The 23,410-nt window shown below is 45.3% G+C and overlaps 1 protein-coding gene across 1 annotated transcript in view; it reads right to left on the bottom strand.

The window, feature by feature from the left end:
• The window catches only part of rspo2 (R-spondin 2), a 98,158-nt gene that overhangs the window by 16,375 nt on the left and 58,373 nt on the right, over positions 1 to 23,410 (bottom strand). The window lies entirely within an intron of this gene.

Below are 23,410 nucleotides of genomic sequence, written 5' to 3'. Positions count from 1 at the left end.
GCTGCTGCATTTCTACATTGCTATCCTTCAAACATCTTCACTGGCTGCAAAGAATGTTAGAAAATCCTGAGGTCAAGATTACAATGCTAGAAACGTTAGTCTTTCTTTTAACATCCTGCTGGAGTCAATGTTTTAACAGTGTGATAATAGGTGGTGAAGTAATATGCTGAGCTATATTAAAACATTATGGACAGTACATATATACAGCGAGCTACACCTCACACACAGACTGCCATTCCACTGAACTGGGGGGCACTGTGAGGGAAAGTGAATTTTTGTGCATTAAGAGCAGTAAGAGCTTGAGTTATAGAGTGCTTTAATGTGGTAAAAAGCCCCAAGGTGGTTCCCACGAGCATCATGAAACAAATCTAACACTGAATCGCAGAATAAGAAAGTTCAGCCGACCAACAAAGAGGTATATTTAATCTTCAGAAAGAGAGAGGCAGAGGGGTTTAAGGAGGGAACTAATGGTGGAACAATTAAAAATCAGAGATACTCAAGAAGCCAGAATTGGAGCTGAACAGAAATTTTAGAGAGTAGTGAGGCTGGAAGAGATTTGAAAAGACAGTGTAATAGCACAAGGTAAGGACTGGACCATAACAATTAAAGTAATAATCTTAAAAATGACAGAATTGAATATTTTTCTTAGAGGTTCTGATCGATGTGTGTCAGAAACCTTAAAATTCCACTGCTTGTCTATTTAGCTAAGAAAAGGAGCTAAGGAATCCAGAACAAGGGGTCATAGTTTGAGGACTGAGGTGAGGAGAAATTTCTTCACTCAGAGAGTGGTGAATGTGCGGAATTCACTCCCACAAAGTAGTTGAGGCGAAAACATTGTCTGATTTCAAAAAGAAATTAGATATCGCTCTTGGGGCTAAAGGGATGAAGAGATATGGGGGAGGGGAGTTGTGAGGGGGTCGGGGGGTGGGGGGGGGGGGGGACAGGCAGGAAGTCAGGATATTGAATTCGATGATCAGCCATGATCAAAATGAATGGTGGAGCAGGCTGGAAGGGCCAAATGGCCTCCTCCTGCTTCTAGTTTAAATGTAAATGTAAAATGCTCATTCATGGAGTACAAAAGACAGAGGCTGTGTTAGAGTTGGTGAAACTGGTTCCTTGTGATATTCAAGAGGTATGGACCGCCTGTGTTTAGGTTATTACATTTTGATTTTCCATATTTATTGACAGGAAATCTCTGCAGCCATGACCAAACTAAATCACATCCTTCAGGAGGTAGACAAAACCTCACTGCTTTTCTCATAAAAACAACTAAAAATCAGAATGTTCTTTCATGAGTTGATTTTCCCCAGATGCACTGAAGGTTAGGAGAGCAAAGACAATTAAATAAATTCAACCTGCCTCTCCATCACAAACAGATCAAAGCCCAACAACCAAACGAATCAACCCAGCGAGTCTCTGGACAGGATTTTACACCCTCACTTGTCCCAAAACTGTGAAATCCCACCTGAGGTCAATGTACCTTTCCATTGTCTGCCCCTCACCCGCTCCGATTCCTATGGGGGGGGGGCAGAGGTTGTGGGGGCAGGGGACAGTAAAATTCCAGCCAAAGTTTCAGTCCCAGACTTTGAAATGAATTAGGAGTTCGGGAAAACCTTTAGCCATGGTCAGTAAGAATTTCACACAGCATTCTTTGTCCAAGTCTCCGCCATTGCAAATAATTAACCAAGCAAGGTCTATAATTTACTGCCTGATGCATGCTCATCACCCCAGTGCTCACCCCATTGGGATTCTCTTCACTGATCAGGTAGGACTATGACCACTCTGGGCTCCATCGCCCTTTCAAATTAAACATCTTACCTTGGAGAATGGGCACCGTTTCATGTACAACGACAGTAGTCTTTATCAGTGTGTATACTAGTGAGATTCTTAAGACGTCTGCCTCCAAGTGCAGCTTCATGGCATATTCACATTATTGGAAATCTGGATGCGTCAATCAGACTGATTACATTTCAAAACCCAAACACCCCCCACTTCATCTCAAGAGAAAAGATACAGGAAATTCCACTTTTCCTTATAAATAAAAGAGAAATTTGCATGCATGATCCTGTGTGACTGTGAGTTACCCAAGTTATCCACTATACACCCACAGTTCCCATGCATTACCAAAGCTTTGTTTGACTAGTTAGTCTCTGCACATACATTGCACAAAGTCTTTAAACCACACAAGTCTCTCAATGCAATCTGTGCATATTGATATTGGCTGGTCAACTGGGCAAAGTTCCTTGTCTGGAGACTGTTGTTGTTTCTGATGGTGGTGGGGGTGGGGGGAGACATCTGGAATTAGGGGTCATAACTTGAGGATAAGGAGAAAACCTTTCAGGACTGAGGTGAGGAGAAATTTCTTCACCCAGAGGTGCTGAATGTGTGGAATTCATTGCCATAAAAAGTAATTGAGGCCAAAACATTGTGTGATTTCAAGAAGAAACTAGATATAGCTTTTGGGGCTAAAGGGATGAAGGGATATGGGGGGAAGCGGGGATCAGGAATTTGATGATCAGACATGATCATACTGAATGGCGGAGCATGCTCGAATGGCTGAATGGCCTACTGTTGCTGCTAGTTTCTATGTAGAACGAGTTTCTCAACTTCATTGTTTGGTGAACTGGTGGATAAAAGAAGCTTTCTACTTTCCAATCCGGGCATTGAAAGAATTCTGTATTTACACCTGTTGCTCAATTCTCTCCCCAGCTACCACTCCGCTGGTAGCATTCTTATCTCTGGGTCAATAAGTTGTGGGTTCAAGGCCCATCCCTCAGACTTGGGGCAGAATCTAAAGGGCCCCAGCCAGATTGGGGTCCCTTAAAATTCTGTCAGTGACCTTCCTCCCACCTGCCCATGTGCCCCCGACTTCTGTGCAATTTGACCCAGTCTGGTAGGCTCTGGCATGGACTGCTAGAACTACTTGTAGCTCAAGCAGTGACCACCTCTCGCAGGCCTTAAGCCCACCACTGAGAGGTTGTAAAAGTCCAACCTTCACCCCAATCTGAAGTGGCAAACCCCTTGGCTGGCACTATGTTCTTTATTCTGCAGCCAGGGGGAAAACAGCCGCTTGCCATCCACCCAATTAAACACACAATTCAGTGCAATCACCTCGCAATCTTTTAAACTCCAGAGGATAAACTGGGTTTATTCAGCTTGATTCCTCTTCAGGGCACAGCACCTTCATTCCAGAATTCAATCTAGTGAAACTTCAGCGTAGATCCCCTACCAAGGCAGGCATATACTTCCCACTTCCACAGGACACGTGTCCACCGTTAATATTAGATGAACACACCAGGTTTAGTGTCAACACAAATCCAAAACAGCTTCAAACCAACACTAAACTCTCTGTAGCAGAGTCATAGAGATTTACAGCATGGAAAGAGGCCCTTTGGCCCTTGTTTAACCACTAAGCTAGTTCCAATTGCCTGTGTTTGTTCCATCTTACCCATGTAACTGTCTAAATGCTTTTTAAAAGACAAATTTGTACCCGCCCCTACTACCTCCTCTGGCAGCTTGTTCCAGACACTCACCACCCTCTGTGTGAAAAAATTGCCGCTCTGGACCCTTTCGTATCTCTCCCCTCTCACCTTGAACCTATGCCCTCTAGTTTTAGACTCCCCTAGCACTGGGAAAAGATATTGACTATCTACCTGATCTATGCCGCTCATATAGAGACAGACTTTCTGCTCATGTTCATTTTGGAGCCCCAACCTTGGGTTCAAGCTGTAGCTAAAGCTGTGTGTGCACAGTAACGGCTTTACTCTGATCTCAGGGACACAGATTAGATGCAGCATGCATGCTATCTGACATATCTACCCTACCCCCTGCAACTGTCCCGTCAACACACACCACGTGCTATGTTGATTTTAAGCAGTCACACAGGTTGGCTACCGACCCTCCAACATCTAAAGAGCCAAAGCACAATGTCAGGAAAATAGGAAACAGAACAAGGAAAACAAAATTTCCAGCAAAGATTCTCCTTTTCGCAAAATGCCTCCATTTTCAAAAACTATTCTCCTGCTCTTTACAGCTGAGTGGAGCTGCCATTATCCATCTGCCCGATTTCCCAACACAATATTCATAGGACAAAGCGACAGCAACAAACCTCCCTCATTATCCACTTGATTTCAACGATCGATCATCTGACCCAAAGCTGACCTTAGCAGAGTTTTCTTTAAATGCTTATGTTTTTAATGTTTTTTTCCATTCCAGGGCCATTGCTGTAATAAGGAGTAAGTCAACAGCTTTGCAGCTCTGTGCATTTGGAGCAGAACGGAACAAAGCAGTTACAGTGTAAAACAGATAGAAAAATAATCAGCGGCTCAGGCAACTACCATGAAGAGAGAAGAGTTAGCGAGTGGAATTCCCCCGTGCCCTGTGCCAACCGGTTCAGTGGAGGGTGGAAATTCACCACAGGAGCCCAAAAATTGGTTTTAGGTCGATATGAATTTCCCACAGCATCTTCCAATGTCGCTTTGTCGGATTGGAAATCCCACTGAAGACTGGCATGGAAATGATTTGTTTAAGTTTAAAGTTTAGTTATTAGTGTCACAAGTCGGCTTACATTAACACTGCAATGAAGTTCCTGTGGAAATCCCCTAGTCGTCACACTCCGGGTACACTGAGAGAGAATTTAGCATGGCCAATGCACCCTAACCAGCACGTCTTTCAGACTGTGGAAGGAAACCCATGCAGACACGGGGACAACGTGCAAACTCCACACAGACAGTGACCCAAACTAGGAATCGAACCCAGGTCTCTGGCGCTGTAAGGCAGCAATGCTAACCACTGTGCCACTATGCATCCTGCTATTGGGATGCAGTTGAAGGTTGATCTGGAATATTCTCCCCATGCCCAATTCTCTGTGACCCCAGTGGGAAAACTCGCTGGGTCCAGCGGGCATGCACAAGTTGGCATTTATTTGAAGAAGGCCGTCAAGTGCCTAACTCATTCATTATTTTCCCCTCCCCTTCTTGTATCCCTCTGCATTCCCGCACTGATCCCCCTCCTTGTATCAGCAGCTGCTGCAGTTCCTCATGCAACATTAAGAGTATAAGAGGCAGAGGGGTCAGAGTTACTTGGGAAGTTCAAAAGGCAAACAGTAATTATAGTGCAAGAGCAGCTTTCATGGAATCATAGAAGCCCTACAGTGCAGGATGAAGCCACTCGGCCCATCAGGTCTGCACTGACAACTATCCCACCCCAGGCCCTTTCCCACAACCCCACACACTTACCCTGCTAATTCCTATAATAGACATCCTGGGACACTATGGACAATTTAGCATGGCCCATGAATCTAACCCACACATCTCTGGAATGTGAGAGGAAATGAAGCACCTGGAGGAAACCCACGCAAACACGAGGAGAGTGTGCAAACTCTGTACAGACAGTGATCCCAAAGCTGGAATCAAACCCAGGTCCCTAGTGCTATGAGGCAGCAGTGCTAACCACTCTACCACCATGCTGTGTTTGATTGCAAACAAAACCCATTGTCAGAATCACACTCGGGAAGAAAGCTAAACTGTGTAGAACAGCATCTTTCTCTTGGCTTCAGAGGCAGCCTGACATTGGTGTGTGCTAAACATGCAATGTTCATGTCATGTCAATTACTGGCCAATTACTGTTTTTTTCATCCAGGAGGTCCCTCTGTTATAGTGAAGCATTGAGATTTCACTGCAAACTATGCACTGACTTATTTAGCACTATATATGGGACAGATTACTCAATACCCAGAACCCAGTCAGAATAACAAAACAAAGCTCGTTTTCTGTTCTCGCTCCCAAATAACAACCTTAAAGAGAGGTCAAAGACTCCACTTACACAGGAATGTAATTTATTTTCCAACACCCTTCATTTGGTGTCATCACATCAGAGAAAGGCAACTGCCTAGCTATCAGCTCTTAGAGCCAAAAACAAGACAGTCCTCAGCAGATAATAAAGAAAGCAAATAGGATGTAGACATTTATAGCTAAAGGAATAGAATATAAAGTTAAGGAAGTATTACTACAACTGTACAAGGCATTGGTGAGGCCGCACCTGGAGTATTGTGCACAGTTTTGGTCTCTGTATTTGAGGAAAGATGTAGTGGCATTGGAGGCAGTTCAGAGGAGGTTCACTAGATTGATTCCAGAGCTGAGGGGTTTGTTGCATGAAGAGAGATTGAACAGTTTAGGTCGATACTCTCTGGAATTTAGAAGAATAAGGGGAGATCAAATGGACGTATACAAAATGATAAATGGTACGGATAAAGTATGTGTGGAGCAGATGCCTTTGCTGGTGGGGCAATCTAGGACAAGAGATCTTAGGATAAGGGGTAGCGGAAACTACTTCTCCCAAAGGATTGTGTATCAGTGTCCTCCCAACGTCGTTAGTACATGCCCAGACTTAAGACCAATCAGGGGCCAAACAAAATACCTGGCTTATAGCATACTGTCCTTTGAACACCAGAAATGTATTTGTCAATGCTTAGACCCCAATCATGCATGTCAGACACAGCTCCTGAAGAAAGTGCAGTCAAGGAAGCTCTGCAATTTTTATTGTGATGTGTTAGGAAAACTAATCTCAAGAAATAGGAATCAGCAAGCTTCAGTGAGAATAGGAGAATGAAAACATTCAATAAACCACATACATGACTGCCTTTCTCACCATGTCGGAAAGTCTGGTTCTAATCATGTCATGACACAGCACAGAAGGACGCCATTCAACCAATGGTGTTCGTGCCAGCTTTTTGGTACAGTTATCTAACCAATCACATGTCTCAGTCCTGTAAACATTGCCAGAATTTATCAAATTTCCCTTTGGAAAGTTACGAATGAAGCTGTTTTGAGGGAGCACATTCCAGATCAGAACTTGCTGCTTCTCTGGTTCGTGTGACAATTCTCCGAAATCACTGACCCTGCTGCCAATGGATACAGTTTCTTTTCGTTTCCACTTCTGAACAGCTTTATTCAGTCTACCCTTAACCCTTCCACCCTCTAAGGAGAACAATCCCAGCTTCTCCACTCTCTCCCCGTCACTGAAGTCCCTGGCACAATGCTGAGTAAATCTCGCCAGCACTGCCTTCAACACCTTGACAATTGCACCCACTGCCCATCACCCAGCCCCCAACACCCCTCCCCCCCCACCCCCTGCTCAGAATTGGCTCCAAATCCCCACCCGTGACCTTAACCAACATTTGTTTTTGGTTTAATCGGGTTGAGACTCACATCTGCAGAAGCAGCTGTAGATGAATAATTGCCCCTCACCACTTGGCTGCCAACGCAGTCTCACCCACACGGAGGAAGCAGCGCGGTCCTCCCCGCAACCACCATCACCTCCATTCCCTACCCCACCCATCAATCTCACAAAGTCATTGCCCAGTTGGAGATGGATATTAAAAAACCATGGTTCACGAAACAAACCAGTTTCCGGAGCTGACTAAAACATCAAAGAGTCATTAAAGATTAGAAATTTGGCCCTGTAGATTGGTGGACTGCTGATTAGAAACGAGGGTATGGCTAACAATCAGTGTATGTGTTGACCATGTCAAACCCAACCTTGTTCTGGATTGGCTAGTCTTAGTATGGAGATTTTGTATTTCTGAAACCTCTGGGCTAACATTTTTTCATTAATGCCATTGGTATAAACTTTCCATCAAGTCACCCTGACTACACACCCACAGAAAATTCACAAAATCAGCCCTTTAAATATTTTCACAGTAACTTCATTGCAGTGTTAATGTAAGCCAACTTGTGACTAATAAATAAACTTTTTAATGGGAGTGTTTTTCTTTTTTCATGGGATGTGGGTGTCGCTGGCGAGGTCAGCATTGATTACCCGTCCCTAATTGCACTTTAGAAGGTGGCGGTGAGCTGCCTTCTTGAACCGCTGCAGTCCATGTGGTGTAGGTGCATCCACAGTGCTGTTAGGGAGGGAGTTCCAGGATTTTGGCCCAGCGACAGTGAAGGAACGGTGATATATTTCCCAGTCAGGATGGTGAGTGACTTGGAGGGGAACTTCCAGGTGGTGGTGTTCCCAGGTATCTATTGCCCTTGTCCTTCTAGATGGTGTGGCAGTCATGGGATTGGAACATGCTGCTCAAGGAATCTTGGTGAATTTTTGCAGGGCCTCTTGTAGATGCTACCACTGTGCATTGGTGGTGGAGGCAGTGAATATTTATGGGGTATGTACCAATCAAGAGGACTGCTTTGCCCTGGTTGGTGTTGAGCTTTTTCAGTGTTGTTCTTGAGGCAAGTGAGTACACCATCATACTCCTGCCTTGTGTCTTCTAGATGGTGGACAGGCTCTACAGAGTCAGAAATCAAGTTTCTCACCTCAGAATTCCCAGCCTCTGACCTGCTCTTGCAACCACAGTATTTATATGGCTAGTCCAGTTCAGTTTCTGGTCAATGGGAACCCCAGGATGTTGTTAGGTGGGGGGAGAATTTGGCAATGATAATACCATTAACAATCAAGGGGAGGTGACTAGACTCTCATTGGAGATGATCGTTGCCTGGCACTTGTGAATGTTACGTGCAGCCCAAGCCTGGTATTGCCACCGATGGTTTTGACTCTTAACTGCCCATTGCAGTGGTCCAGAAAGCCATTTAGCCGGGTCACTGTCCGTGGAGTTTGCATGTTCTCTGTGTGTCTGCATGATCCTCCGATTTCCTCCCACAGTCCAGAGATGTGCTGGTTCGGTGGATAAGCCGTGCTAATTGTCCCTTGGTGGGACTAGAGGGGTAAATGGGTGGGGTTGTGGAGATAGGGCAGGGTTGGGCTTGCGTAAGATGCTCTGTCAGAGAGTCGGTGCAGACTCGATGGGTCAAATGGCCTCACTTTGGGATTCTACAATTCTAAGGTTCTAATATAGAGCTTGGTAACAACACATAAGGATGTGCCATGGAATCCTCCCCATAACTCTACCCTCTACTGCAAATATATACATCATTCAATAATGATAATAAAGGCTTCTCAATAACTACTTCAACACCGCTGCCTAAGCAGCATACAGCACAGGGAGCAACAACCCAACAACACATTGGGACAGGGAAGCTGCATTGGGAGGCTGTGGCTGAAGGTCTGAAGACATTAAGAGATGGCAGTGCAAAACAGTGGCCCAAGAACTGGAAAGCAGCACTAAGCTGAATGGCTACTTGTCAGCCAGCAGGATGGGCTGAATGGCCTTCTCCCCGTGCTGTAAATTGTTGAGGATTCAAGTGAATGAAACAAATGATCTTGTTAAAAGAGAGCCAGGTTGGTTGGTGTACACAGACAGGAGCTACAGACACAGGGCTTCGATATGGAAACAAATGGGAGGGGGACAGGGATGGAGAGAGAACTGTGCGTTATGTGGGTGGAATGTGGGGGTGACAAGACATTGTTGAAGCAAAGTCTATTCAACCTCCAGCAAACGAGCAGGAAAGCAGTGTTGGAGCAACACGAGCACCAGGACAGTGACCTGTCAGTTCCGGAACATCCTGCAATCCTACAGTGAATTAGTGACAAGAGCAGAAAAGTTTGGGTAGCAGCACATTGATCCTGGGCTTGAGGAGTCTGGCCAGAGTTAATTGTGTGAAAACAGCAGATCTTTAGCAAGCAGCCGTCCCTGTACTCCGACAGCATTAATTACTGTCTCTGTCTGTAGCCAGACCACAGGCGCGTGGGCTAACCATTGCAGAGTGATAGAACTTCTGAAAGTCTATCGAAATTACATGGATACATAAGTAAAGTACATGATTAGCCTTCTGCTCAAAAGGCAAGTTAAAGGACTGTAGTAATTGAGGAGAAGGTTTAACTGCAGGTTAGAAATGTAAAAAGGCTAGCGTCTTACCCGACTTGGGCTATCATTATTCTCTCCTTCTCCTTGATCTGCTATTTTATGTAGTCACCATGTGGGAAACTCAATCAGATCTTTGTGAACTGCAGCATATGGACCAAGTTACCAAAGCAGATTCCAACCTCTTTGTTTCTATATTGGTGTCATTTGCATCTTTCTGTTGGTACAACACACGCTATGCAGCTGAGATACCACACAAATCCCTCTCTGTCCCAACTGAAAACTCTAGACATTTAGATTTATTGCAAAGCTTTGTGAATTTTAGTTGGGTTATTTCCAGAGGGGATTACTACCTATTCAAATTCTGCAGTGAGTGAGATTTCATAACAGCCATGAGCTGCAACTCAGATATCCTGTCACAATGAAGACTCAAATTATGGAAAATATGGAAATAAAGGGATTTTGCTTCATTTGCAGAGAGAATTGTGAGATTTGCATTAAAGGGACACAGAAATAGTCACCTGTTTGATAACGCTTTGACAGCAACAACACTGTTTACAAAATTTTTGGGTGGAACTTTCTGATTCTTTTTTATCAAAGTGTCAGCCCAGGTAGGGAACAGCGGAGTGTAGCTAGCCAGCTGAATGACCGACTTTCCCCACCTTATATTCTGACATTTGAGAAGGGAAAGTGAATGGTCCACAAGCTTGGTCCAGCAGTAACACGGCCTTTTGAAAACAACATCTGTAACAAGTCGCTTAGTCATTATGACATACCCCCATGGGATTCCCCTACTCCCCATGGGATTCCCCTACTCCCCCATGGGATTCCCCTACTCCCCCATGGGATTCCGCTACTCCCCCATGGGATTCCGCTACTCCCCCATGGAATTTCACCTTCCCCCCGCCCCCACCAGAGAATTCCCAGTGCCAAGACATGAACAAAAAAAAAGAAATTCATTGCACTTCTGCAGTGTCTCTCATCACCTGAGAATGTCCTGAAATGTTTTCCAGCCAGTCAATATTTCTGACAATATCACTGTTGTACTGCAGCAAATGCAGCAGTTAATTTACGCACAGCAAGATCCCAGGTCCACACTGTAATGACCAGGCAACCTGTTATAGGTGTTGTTGGAAGGGTAAATATTCCCCTTCAAAAACATGACGAGATTTTCTTTAAAGTTAAAGTTTATTTCTTCGTCACAAGTAGGCTTACATTCACACTGCAATGAAGTTATGTGAAAATCCCCTAATTGCCACAGTCTGGCACCTGTTCAGATACAATGAGGCAGAATTTAACATGGCCAATCCACCTAACCTGCATGTCTTTGGCCTGTGGGAGGGAACCAGAGCACCCGGAGGAAACCCACGCAGACGTGCAAACCCCAAGCCGGCAATTGAATCCGGGTCCCTGGCACCGTGAGGCAGCAGTGCTAACCACTGTGCCACTGTGCCGCTATCCATCTGAGGAGGTCCCTGGGTTTGAAGACTCCTCCAAAAGATAGTGGTAGCCCCTCGGTGTTTTGAAGTATAGAAAGTGGGCCTTGAACTTTCTGACCCACAGGTGAGTGTGTTGCCTTCTGAATCACAGTTGGCAAGTTATCTCACAGATACTCCTTCAACATCTGATTCTTGGAGTCGGCTCATCCACTTGTGAAGAAATTGAGCTGGAATTTTGGGGAAGTGAAAGTTTTTTAACTTTTCAAACTTGGTGGGCAGGCAGAGAGAAACTTTCAACCTTTAGTCCCGGCTTGCAGACACCAGAATTAGCATTTACTGCAGAGGGAGAGAAGACTGTCCAGATTCACAGCTGGTAATGGGGCCAGGCTGACCCCAGTATCAGACACATCAGTCTCAAATTCATCCCCAAAGATACAGCAGTTTGACTTGTTTTTTGATAACTCAAGTTTAGTCAAATAGTCATTCTCAAAGCACTGGTTTGATAGAGTTTTTTGAAGCAGTGATCAAGAAGGTATATGTGGGCAGAGCAGTTGATGTTGTCTACATGGACTTTAGCAAGGCCTTTGACAAGGTACTGCATGATAGGTTGTTGCATAAAGTTAAATCTCACAGATCCAGGGTGAGGTATCTAAATGGATACAAAATTGACTTCTTGACAGAAGCTAGAGGGTGGTCGTAGAGGGTAGTTTTTCAAAGTGAAGGCTTGTGACCAGCAGTATGCCTCAGGAATCAGTGCTGGGCCCACTGTTATTTGTCATTTATATTAATGATTTGAATGAGAATATAGGAGGCATGGTTAGTAAGTTTGCAGATGACACCAAGATTGGTGACAGAGTGGACAGTAAAGAAAGTTATCTCCAATTACAATGGGATCTTCATTATTTGAGCCAGTGAGCTGATGAATGGCAGATGGAGTTTAATTTAGACAAATGCAAAGTGATGCATTTTGGTAGACTGAACCAGGGCAGGACTTACTCAGTTAATGGGGAGAGTTACAGAACAAAGAGATCTAGGGGTACACATTCATAGCTCCTTGAAAGTGGAGTCACAGGTGAACAGAGTGGTGGAGGTGGCATTCGACATGCTTGGTTTCATCGGTCAGAACATTGAATACAGGAATTGGGACGTCTTGTTGAAGTTGTACAAGACATTGGTAAGGCCACATTTGGAATACTGTGCATTTCTGGTCATCCTATTATAGAAAGGATATTACTAAACTAGAAAGAGTGCAGAAAGGATTTACTAGGATGCTACCAGGCCCTGATGACTTGAGTTATAAGGAGAGGCTGGATAGACTGGGAATTTTTTCTCTGGAGTGTTGAAGGCTGAGGGGTGATCTTATAGAGGTCTATAAAATAACGAGGAGCATAGATAGTCAATATCTTTTCCCAAAGATAGGGGAGTCTAAAAGTAGAGGGCATAGGTTTAAGGTGAGAGGGGAGAGACACAAAAGTGTCCCAGAGGGGCAATTTTTTCACACAGAGGGTGGTGAGTGTCCGGAACAAGCTGCCAGAGGTAGCAGTAGAGGCGGGTACAATTTTGTCTTTTAAAAAGCATTTAGACAATTACATGGGTAAGATGGGTATAGAGGGATTTGGGCCAAACACAGGCAATTGGAACTAGCTTAGGGATTTAAAAAATAAGGGCAGCATGAACAAGTTGGGCCAAAGGGCCTGTTTCCATGCTGTAAACCTCTATGACTCTACGAAAGGTTATAAAATTAGTTTGATAATTGTGCCAGGCCCGATGATCCGGACACATTTACAACATAGTTACAAAAACAATTACATCAGACTAACTGCATTCTTCATTCAATGCAGTTCAGCTTTGTTGCAATTTGGGCACATTGTGGCCTTATCTGGGCCACATGTCATCATTCCAAGGCAGAATGATCAAATTAAGTTGGGTCATCAGATTACAGGAACACTGCAGAATGATTGTTTGCTGAAGATTCCAAGCTCATTTCTGCAATGCCCTGGATTAGACAGGGATCAAATTCAAAAACAAAAACTCATCTGCTGAAAGCATCCAATGGTCATTCAATTCTCCTCCTTCCCCCTGCACACACGCAGCTAGTAAATACAGGAGAAAATCTCAAGCCTCCGCAAGCAACGGAACTTTGGCTAATCCATCCTTCTCAAAATTGAAGCAAGTTCTCCATCCTGCATTAAACACCAGAAACATAGGCATGATGCAACACATCACCAAGGGACTGACACTTCGACTCGAAGCATATAATGAGTGTTAATGTAATACTTCTTCAAAATATTCGGCATTAGTGTAGCATTACTGCAATTGTATCATTTTAATACAGTTTCTAATTAAAATGGAGGTATTATTAATTCTTTATTGTGGAGAGATGTTACTGGATGTGACAGATCTATATTCCCCACAAATCAATTCTATTTGTGCCAGTCTCCAAATTCTGTCCACTTGATTCAGAAAAAAAACTTCAGATAACTTTCCATTTTTGAGGTTTTATAAATTCTTATCCTGGTTTTCAAATCGCTCCATGATCTCAACCCTCCCTGTCTCTGAAACCTCCTCCAGCCCCTACACCCCTCTTTATCTCTGTACTCTCCACCAGCCCCTACACCCGTCCGTATCTCTGTGCCCTCCTCCAGCCCCTACACCCTTCCCTATCTCTGTAACCTCCTCCAGCCCCTACACCCCTCCCTATCTCTGTAACCACCTCCAGCCCCTACACCCCTCCCTATCTCTGTAACCTCCCTCAGCCCCTACACCCTCTCCCTATCTCTGTATCCTCCTCCAGTTCCCTACACCTCTCCCTATCTCTGTAACCTCCTCCAGCCCTTACATCCCTTCAAGATCTCTTCATTCCTCCAATTCTGGCCTCTCGAGCAGCCCCAAATAGAATTGCTGAGCAATTGGTGCCAATGCCTTCAATTCCCAGAGTTAGTGATGGGGGAGAGAGGGACTGGGAAGCGAGGAAGGTGGGGGGGGAAAGACGGCATGCCAGTGCAGCGGGAAGAGTGAGTGTGAGTGGGGGAGGAGAGAAGGTGTGCGAACACAGCGGGAAGTGTGAGTGTGAGTGAAGGGGGAGAGAGGGTGTGCAAACACAGCAGGAAGTGTGAGTGTGGGTGAAGGGGGAGAGAGGGTGTGCAAACACAGCGGGAAGTGTGAGTGTGAGTGAAGGGGGAGAGAGGGTGTGCAAACACAGCAGGAAATGTGAGTGTGAGTGAAGGGAGAGAGAGGGTGTGCGAACACAGCGGGAAGTGTGAGTGTGAGTGGGGGAGGAGAGAAGGTGTGCGAACACAGCGGGAAGTGTGAGTGTGAGTGAAGGGGCAGAGAGGGTGTGCAAACACAGCGGGAAGTGTGAGTGTGAGTGAAGGGGGAGAGAGGGTGTGCAAACACAGCGGGAAGTGTGAGTGAGTGAAGGGGGAGAGAGGGTGTGCGAACACAGCGGGAAGTGTGAGTGTGAGTGAAGGGGGAGAGAGGGTGTGCGAACACAGCGGGAAGTGTGAGTGAGTGAAGGGGGAGAGAGGGTGTGCGAACACAGCGGGAAGTGTGAGTGAGTGAAGGGGGAGAGAGGGTGTGCGAACACAGCGGGAAGTGTGAGTGTGAGTGAAGGGGGAGAGAGGGTGTGCGAACACAGCGGGAAGTGTGAGTGTGAGTGAAGGGGGAGAGAGGGTGTGCAAACACAGCGGGAAGTGTGAGTGAGTGAAGGGGGAGAGAGGGTGTGCGAACACAGCGGGAAGTGTGAGTGTGAGTGAAGGGGAGAGAGGGTGTGCAAACACAGCGGGAAGTGTGAGTGTGAGTGAAGGGGGAGAGAGGGTGTGCGAACACAGCAGGAAGTGTGAGTGTGAGTGAAGGGGGAGAGAGGGTGTGCAAACACAACGGGAAGTGTGAGTGTGAGTGAAGGGGGAGAGAGGGTGTGCGAACACAGCAGGAAGTGTGAGTGTGAGTGAAGGGGGAGAGAGGGTGTGCGAACACAGCGGGAAGTGTGAGTGTGAGTGAAGGGGGAGAGAGGGTGTGCGAACACAGCGGGAAGTGTGAGTGTGAGTGAGGGGGGTGTGTAATGACGGGAAGAGGAAGAATGCGGAGACAGTTTTATTGCCATTTTCTACAGCTGTTTGAAGAACCAGCTGATTTCACTGTTCAATTTTATTTTCTCCAAAAGATGAACAAGTGACCTTTTCCACCATGGTTTTGGTCTTTCCAGGAATCTGGTTTAGAAAGCTAATCTTACTTCACAACAATGCAAGGCAACTGTCACAAAGGAGCTTCCTGCACTGATATTCCTGCAGATTTAAGAAAGCTTTGTTAATCTTGGATGAAGAGGTTTGAAATATCACGCATCATTTGGGTTCTCAAGTGTATTAAAGGGTTATTCATCGGTGGGAAATGGGCTGGCCAGCATTTATTGCCCATCCCTAGTTGCCCTTGAGAAGATGGTAGTGAGCTACCTTCTTGAATCGTTGCTATAAACCCGCATTCAGCTAACACGACACAGGGAAAAACATTTCAGTTCAAATGTGGATCAGTGGTCACGCCAGATCTGTCCACCAACTGACTCCAAACTCCATTCGATCAAACCCAGTGAAGTATGACTGGTATTAACCAGTCGCGTCTCTGAAGTTGTGAGGTTGGTTTTCATCTCATACACACCACTCCCACTGCACAAATCTTCATCTGTAACAGCAAAGCTTCCAGCTTGGATCTCCTCCTGGGTGTCCGCTCTGGCTCAGTGAGCAGCATTCCTTGCCCCAGAGTCACGCTGTCGTGAGTTCAAATCTCACACCAGAGACCAGAGCTCAAAAAGCGCAGTCCGACACACACCAGCTGCACCGAACCGAGAGAGGGCTGCATTGTGGGGAGGTGCCACCTTGGAGCCAGTAGGCTGGTCAGTATTGAAAAACTCTGCAACCAGCCTGAACAAGTACACCACTAAAGTAACTGACTTCATTAGTAAATATGTAGCAGATTGTGTGTCAAAGAAACAAATCTGCATGTTTCCCAACCAGAAACCATGGATGAACTGGGATATCCATTGCTTGCTGAAGTCCAGGCTTGAGGTGTTTAAGTCAGGCAACTCTGACCTACACAAGAAAGCCAGATACAAAAGCCAAGAAAGCCAGATCCATCAAAGATGTCAAAAGACAGTACCGGACCAAGCTGGAGTCCCAGGCTAGCCATACGGACTCCCACTGACTATGGCAAGGTCGGCAAGACATAACAGCTACAAGATGAAGACATGTAAAATCACCAGCTCCAACACATCCCTTCCTGATGAGTTCAATTCATTCCATACCTGTTTTGAGCAAGAGATCTGTGAGAGCATGCCCTCCATCCTGGAAGAACTGGATGAATCTGGGGTCACCATTGCAGATGTCAGGGCAGCTTTCTCAAAGGGAAAGTGACTGGCCTAGAGGGGGGACCCAGATGGGCACTCAGATCCTGTGTGGATCAGCTGGCGAAATATTCACAGACATCTTCAACCTCAGCTTGCACCAATCTGAGATACCTATCTGCTTCAAGAAGACGACCTAAGAAAAGCCAAGCAGCGTGCCTTAATGACTATCGGCTGGTGGTTCTGACATCCATCATTATGAAGTGCTTTGAAAGGCTAGTCATGGCATGAATCAATTCCAGCCTCCCAGACTGCCTGGATCCACTACAGTTTGCCTACCACTACAACAGATCCACAGCAGACGCCATCTCCCTGGCCCTGCACTCAGTCCTGGAACACCTAGATAACACCTATGTCAGACTCCTATTTATTGACTACAGCTCAGCCTTCAACACTTATTCCCATGAAACTCATCTCCAAACTCCGTGGCCTGGGTTTCGGCACCTCCCTCTGTGACTGGATCCTAAACTTCCTAACTCACAGACCATAATCAGTAAGGATTGGCAACAACACCTCCTCCGTGAACATCCTCAACACCGGTACCCCACAAGGCTGTGTACTCAGCCCCCCTACTATACTCCTTATACACCTATGACTAAAATTTCCCTTCAATTCAATTTTCAAGTTTGCTGATGACACCATTGTAGTGGTACAGATCACAAACAATAACAAGATAGAGTACAGGAATGAGATAGAGAATCTAGTGAACTGGTGCAGTGACTCTCACCAACTTTTACAGATGCACCAGAGAAAACATTCTTTCTGGTTGTATCACAGCTTGGTATGGCTCCTGCTCTGCCCAAGACCACAAGAAACTGCAAAAGGTTGTGAATCTAGCCCAATCCATCACGCAAACTATTTAGCTAGCTATTGAAACATGTCCCATCTGTTGACACTGTCTACACTTCCCACAGCCTTGGCAAAGCAGCCAGTATAATTAAGGAACCCACACACCCCCCAGATATACTCCCTTCCACCTTCTTCCTTTGGGAAAAAGATACAAAAGTCTGAGGTCATGTACCAACCGACTCAAGAACAGCTTCTTCCCTGCTGCCATCAGACTTTTGAAATGACCTACCTTGCGTTAAGTTGATCTTTCTCTACACCCAAAGCTATGACTATAACACTACATTCTGCACTCTCTCCTTTCCTTCCCCCCTATGTACTTTATGTACGGTATGCTTTATCTGTATGGTGCGCAAGAAACAATACTTTTTATTGTACGCTAATACATGTGATAATAATAAATCAAATCATATCAAATCAAAATCTTTCAGACAGCATGTTAAAACAGAGAACCAGTCTATCCACACAGGTCAACATGAAAGGTCATGTGACACCATTTCATAGAAAAGTAGGGGCATTGTCCCTAATGTTCTAATCAATATTTATTCCTCAAACAGCATGATTAAAAAAAGCAAAATGTCTGTTATTACCAGTTTTGTTTGTGGGATCTTGCTGTGCACAGATTGGCTGCCATGATTCCTACAGTATAACAGTGAATGCACTTCAGAAAGTGCATCAGAAACTGTAAAACACTGAAGCAGCGTGCAATGTGCTGTCAGCCAGGGTGCCTCATCGATACAAGAGCTTTCTCTTCTTCTCCTTCAGAGCCACCCTCTTAATCGAGAGTTTGGGAGAGCATCAGGTAATTATTTGAAGAGAAACAATGTGCAGGGGTACAGGGAAAGGTCAGAGGAATAGCACTAAGTCATGATGCTCGCTTAGAGAGCCAATGCAGACACGACCTTCTGCACCATAACAAACCCGTGATTTGTGAGTTTTACAGCACCCAGGACAAAGAGAGAGTGAGCAGTCACACTGCTAGCTATTGAACCATGTCCCATTAGAGGAGCCAGATTAGATAGTTTAAACAAGGGAGAACAGACACGACTCCAATGGTCAGACCAGGAAACTCAAACAGTTTGAGACTGCATAGCAGAACACCCAGAATTATTACTGGAAACAATTTCAATTTTTATATAACCCACATATCAAGAGTAAGAGTCATTCAATCAAGTTCAAGACAACATAATGCCTGCAGTAGAATAGGAAGCTATTGGCTTGATGGGTATATGCTGAGAGTGTGTCAGGTTAGTAAAGAAATTGTAAATGAATAGGTTTCAGAACCCGTTCTGTTATGATGGGACTTGTTCAGCAACAAATCCCTTTCTTTCAATCAAGCAGCGATTTTCATTTTGTACTTCAAATCATTCAAATTTAATCGTTGATTGGAATAAGGTACAAAGCAAACTGGCACAATTCACCTGGGTGCATTTTGGGCACAGGAATACCATTCAAATGTAAGTTTGTGAAAATCAAACAGAGTCCATCTGTACTTAACCCTGGGATCAACCCCAAACCCCACCTTCCAGCCAGAGGGAAAAAATAAACCCTTTCACTGAGTCCTGAGGAGAGAAATCCTGGCTGCTTCTCTGGGGAGAAACTCGCTGAGATTCTCTGATCTCCTTGCCGTGTGTTCGCTGGCGGTGGAACGTGGCGGGATTCTCTGCTCCCGCTGCTGTCGATGGGATTTCCCATCGATGTAACCCCACACCACCAGGAAACCCATGGGCAGGAGTGCGCTGTTGGGGGACTGGAGAATCCCACTGGCATGAACGACCGGAGAATGCCAGCCATTGCCACTTTTTTGGGCGAAGTCTACCCAGTAATTCAAGATGCGGTTGAAGCAGGGCTTTGTAAGGTTCTAGTTTAGCTGCTTTCCCATTGCATTCTAGTCCGGATCCAAATGCCAATGTTCCATTCTCCTTTTTGGTCACTTTCTGTACTTGTTAATGATATTTTAATGATATATGTACCTGGATCTCAAGATAATTTAAATTCCTACTGTTTCTAGCTTTCCACCATTTTGGGAGTTGCCTGTTCTATTCCTTTTCGTTGAAAAGTGGATGACTTCACATTAACCTGCAGGGTAATCAAGTCCATCCACTGATTAAATCTATACACTGCTTACCGTACCTCCCAACGGCCTTTCCCCTTTGTATTAAACCGTCCAGTGCCAATGGCCTACACAGCAGGCACTTGTTTTGACTACACATCAAGATGAAGACAAATAATTTCAAATGATTTCCAAATGGTGTAAAGCATGTTGTGATCTACAGGAGAAATGCCATATATTCCCTGCTGGCCATATCGAGAAGGGGGAGGAGGGAAGAAACAGGAAGAATAGAGAGGGAAGGAGGCTGGGATGAGAAAAGGACAGGGGGAGTAGAGAGAGGGAGAGAAGGAGAGGGAAGGGGGCGGGAAGGAGAGGTAGCGAGGTGTCTGCATTTGGACACAGAGACACCAGCAACTGAAGGGGAGAATGCAAGAGTTTGCACAGGAATGGTCTCGAGATGTACCTGATGGTGCCTTTAGTCAGCTGGGGTAGGCTTTTGTTACATGACTGGGGTGTTTTTTTTTAATCAGGCAAATGCAGAAAGAGAATGCTTGCAGGTAAGAAAACATCAAAGAACAAAGAAAATTACAGCACAGGAACAGGCCCTTCGGCCCTCCAGGCCTGCACCAACCATGCTGCCCGACTGAACTAAAACCCCCTACCCTTCCGGGGACCATATCCCTCCATTCCCAACCTATTCATGTATTTGTCAAGATGTCCCTTAAAAGTCACTACCATGTCCGCTTCCACTGCCTCCCCCGGCAGTGAGGTCCAGGAACCCACCACCCTTTGTGTAAAAAACATGCCTCGTACATCTCCTTTAAACCTTGCCTCTCGCACCTTAAACTTGTGCCCCCGAGTAATTGACTCTTCCGCCGTGGGAAAAAGCTTCTGACTATCCACTCTGTCCATGCCCCTCATAAGCTTGTAGACTTCTATCAGGTCTCCCTTCAACCTCCGTCGTCCCAGTGAGAACCAACCAAGTTTCTCCAACCTCTCCTCATAGCTAATGCCCTAACCATTGTTTACAAAGTGGGCAGCAACAGAAATGAACTCAGAGTAATTTGACATTGAAAGTACAATCAAAGGGAAAAAGCTCAAATAGCCAGAATTTGCACCAATACAATCCCTCCAACCTCGGAGAACATCACATGCTGCTTTCCAACTGAACGTTTAAACCAGCTGTCTCTCAGCTCAATGCAAAAGATCCCACAGCACTATTCCAGAAACAATAACAGGAGTTTTCTCTCTCGGCTCCTGGACAATATTTATCCCCCAACTAACAGCACAGATTATCTGGGAATGATCACATTGCAGTTTGTGGGATCTTACTGTGCGCTAATTGGCTGATTTCCTACATTGCAACAGTGATCACAGTCCAGTACTTTATTGGCTGTGAAGCATTTTGGGGCATCCAGCGGCCATGAAAGGCGTTACACAAATGAAAAGCCTTTGCTTTGTAAAGGTGATCAAATTGGAAATGAGAAGAACTTTGGCATGTTTGCCCTGAAACCCCATTTCAACGTAGAGTCCATTCATTCTTTCTTTTATCCCATATTCTTCTCTACCTATTCATTAGTCTGCACAAAATCATCCAATGTTCAGAAACCCTTCTGAAATGCTTGCAAATCAACACTAAATTGAGCATCCCCTGATACTAGGCTAACAGTGTACATGAGCTCCTGTTCCATTCCGTACATTTCCGTAAGAATTTGGACTTTCATCCCAGTCCAGCCATCTGAGATTCCCATTTACTCAGCTCCTACATTGAAGTAAGCCTGGATCAAGGACAAAAATCACACAGATTCCAACCAAAGATGTGTAGGTTAGGTTGATTGGCCATGCTAAAAATTGCCCCTTAGTGTCCTGAGGTGTGTAGGTTCGGAGGATTAGTGGGTAAATATGTAGGGATATGGGGTAAGGCCTGGGTGGGATTGTGGTCGGTGCAGACTCGATGGTCCAAACACTATAGGGTTTCTATGTTTCAAAGATGGCCCAGCACTGAAAGCAAGCAACTCTAAATCAACTGACCATCAGCCTCCAGCCGCCGCATTCTCCATCCACACAGACAACACACAGCTAGAGAAAACCAAAAACATGAAACTCGTGCAGTGAAATCATGTATCATTTCACTGACAATCTCAAAGTTGCAAGACACACAAAACAGTGACTTGTTGAAAATTATTCATTCAAAGGGTATGAGTGTCACTGGCAAAACCACAACTTATTATCATCCCTAATTGCTGCTGAAAGTGAACAAAGAACAAAGAACAAAGAACAACACAGCACGGGAAACAGGCCCTTCGGCCCAACGAGCCCGCGCCGCCGTCCCACTGTCTCAGTGACCTATTCATGATTTTAGTCTACGCCTAATGTGGTGGCACTAAGGCACCTTATGAACTGCTGCAGTGCATTTTCCTTTATTCATTCATGGGATGTGGATGTCGCTGGTCAGCATTTATTAACCATCCCTAATTTCCCTTGAGAAGGTGGTGGTGAGCTGCCTTCTTGAAACACTGCAGTCCCTAAGGTATAGGTACACACACAATGCTGTTAGGGAGTTCCAGTATTTTGACCCAGCGACAGTGAATGAACGGCGATGTATTTCCAAGTCAGGATGGTGAGAGGCTTGGAGGGCAACTTGTTTCATGTCCCTGCTGCCCTTGCCCTTCTAGAAGGTAGAGATCATGAGTTTGGAAGGTGCTGTCTAAGGAACCTTGCTGATTTGCTGCAGTGCATCTTGTAGATAGTACACACTGCTGTCACTGTGCAAGGTGGTGGAGGGAGTGAATGCTTATGGATGTGATATCAATCAAGCAAATTGCTTTGTCCTGGATGGTGTCGACCTTCTTGAGTCTTGGAGCTTCACCCATCTAGACAAGTGGAGAATATTCCATCACGCTCCTGACCTGCGCCTTGTTGATGGTGGACAGGCTTTGGGGAGTCAGGAGGTGAGATATTTGCTCCAGGATTCCCAGCCTCTGACCTGCTCTGGTGGCCACAGTATTTGTTTGACTGGTCCAGCTCAGTTTCTGGTCAATGGTAACCCCCAGGGTGTTGACTGTAAGGGTTTCAAAGATGGTAATGCCATTGAATGTTGAGGGGAGATGGATGGTGCTCATCACTCTTCACACTTATTACCACTAAATTGTCAAAGATCACAACTGTTTGTTTTCGAGTTTTACAGGAAATATCTTTCAATTTGAATGCATATGGTCTTTAGCGGGTATGAGCATGCGTGAGTAACATCGCTGGTAACACAGGCTTTCGTGGGTTTAGTCTAATCACAAGGGACCTCCGTAACTGTAGCTGTATAACTAGCTGTAACTAGCAGTGTAACTAGCTGCATAATGAGCTATATGACTAGCAGCGTAACTATCTGTGTAACTAGCTGCCTAACTAGCTATGTAACTACCTATATAACCAGCTGCATAACCAGCTATGTAACTAGCTGCGTAACTATCTGTGTAACTAGCTGTAATTAGCTGTGCAGCTAGCTGTGTAACTAGCTGCGTAACTAGCTGTAACTAGCGATGTAACTAGCTGTGCAGCTAGCTGTGTAACTGGCTATGTAACTAGCTGTGCAACTAGCTGTGTAACTAGCTGCATAACTAGCTGTGTAACTAGCTGCATAACTAGCTGTGTAACTAGCTGTAATTAGCTATGTAACTAGCTGTGCAACTAGCTGTGTAACTGGTTGCGTAACTAGCTGTGCACCTAGCTGTGTAACTAGCTGCGTAACTAGCTGTGCACCTAGCTGTGTAACTAACTGCGTAACTAGCTGTGCACCTAGCTGTGTAACTAGCTGCGTAACTAGCTGTGCACCTAGCTGTGTAACTAGATGTGTAGTTAGCTGCCTCCAGTTCTAAGTCCATGCTATACTGTATTTTAATATTGTTACAAGTAAAGTAGATTAAACA

Source organism: Carcharhinus amblyrhynchos, chromosome 8, assembly GCF_965287045.1.
Source record: "Carcharhinus amblyrhynchos chromosome 8, sCarAmb.v2.hapA, whole genome shotgun sequence".
In the NCBI taxonomy this organism is placed as follows: domain Eukaryota; kingdom Metazoa; phylum Chordata; class Chondrichthyes; order Carcharhiniformes; family Carcharhinidae; genus Carcharhinus; species Carcharhinus amblyrhynchos.
The sequence above is the reverse complement of the archived record's forward strand: the minus strand, read 5'-3'. Positions and strand labels throughout refer to the sequence as shown.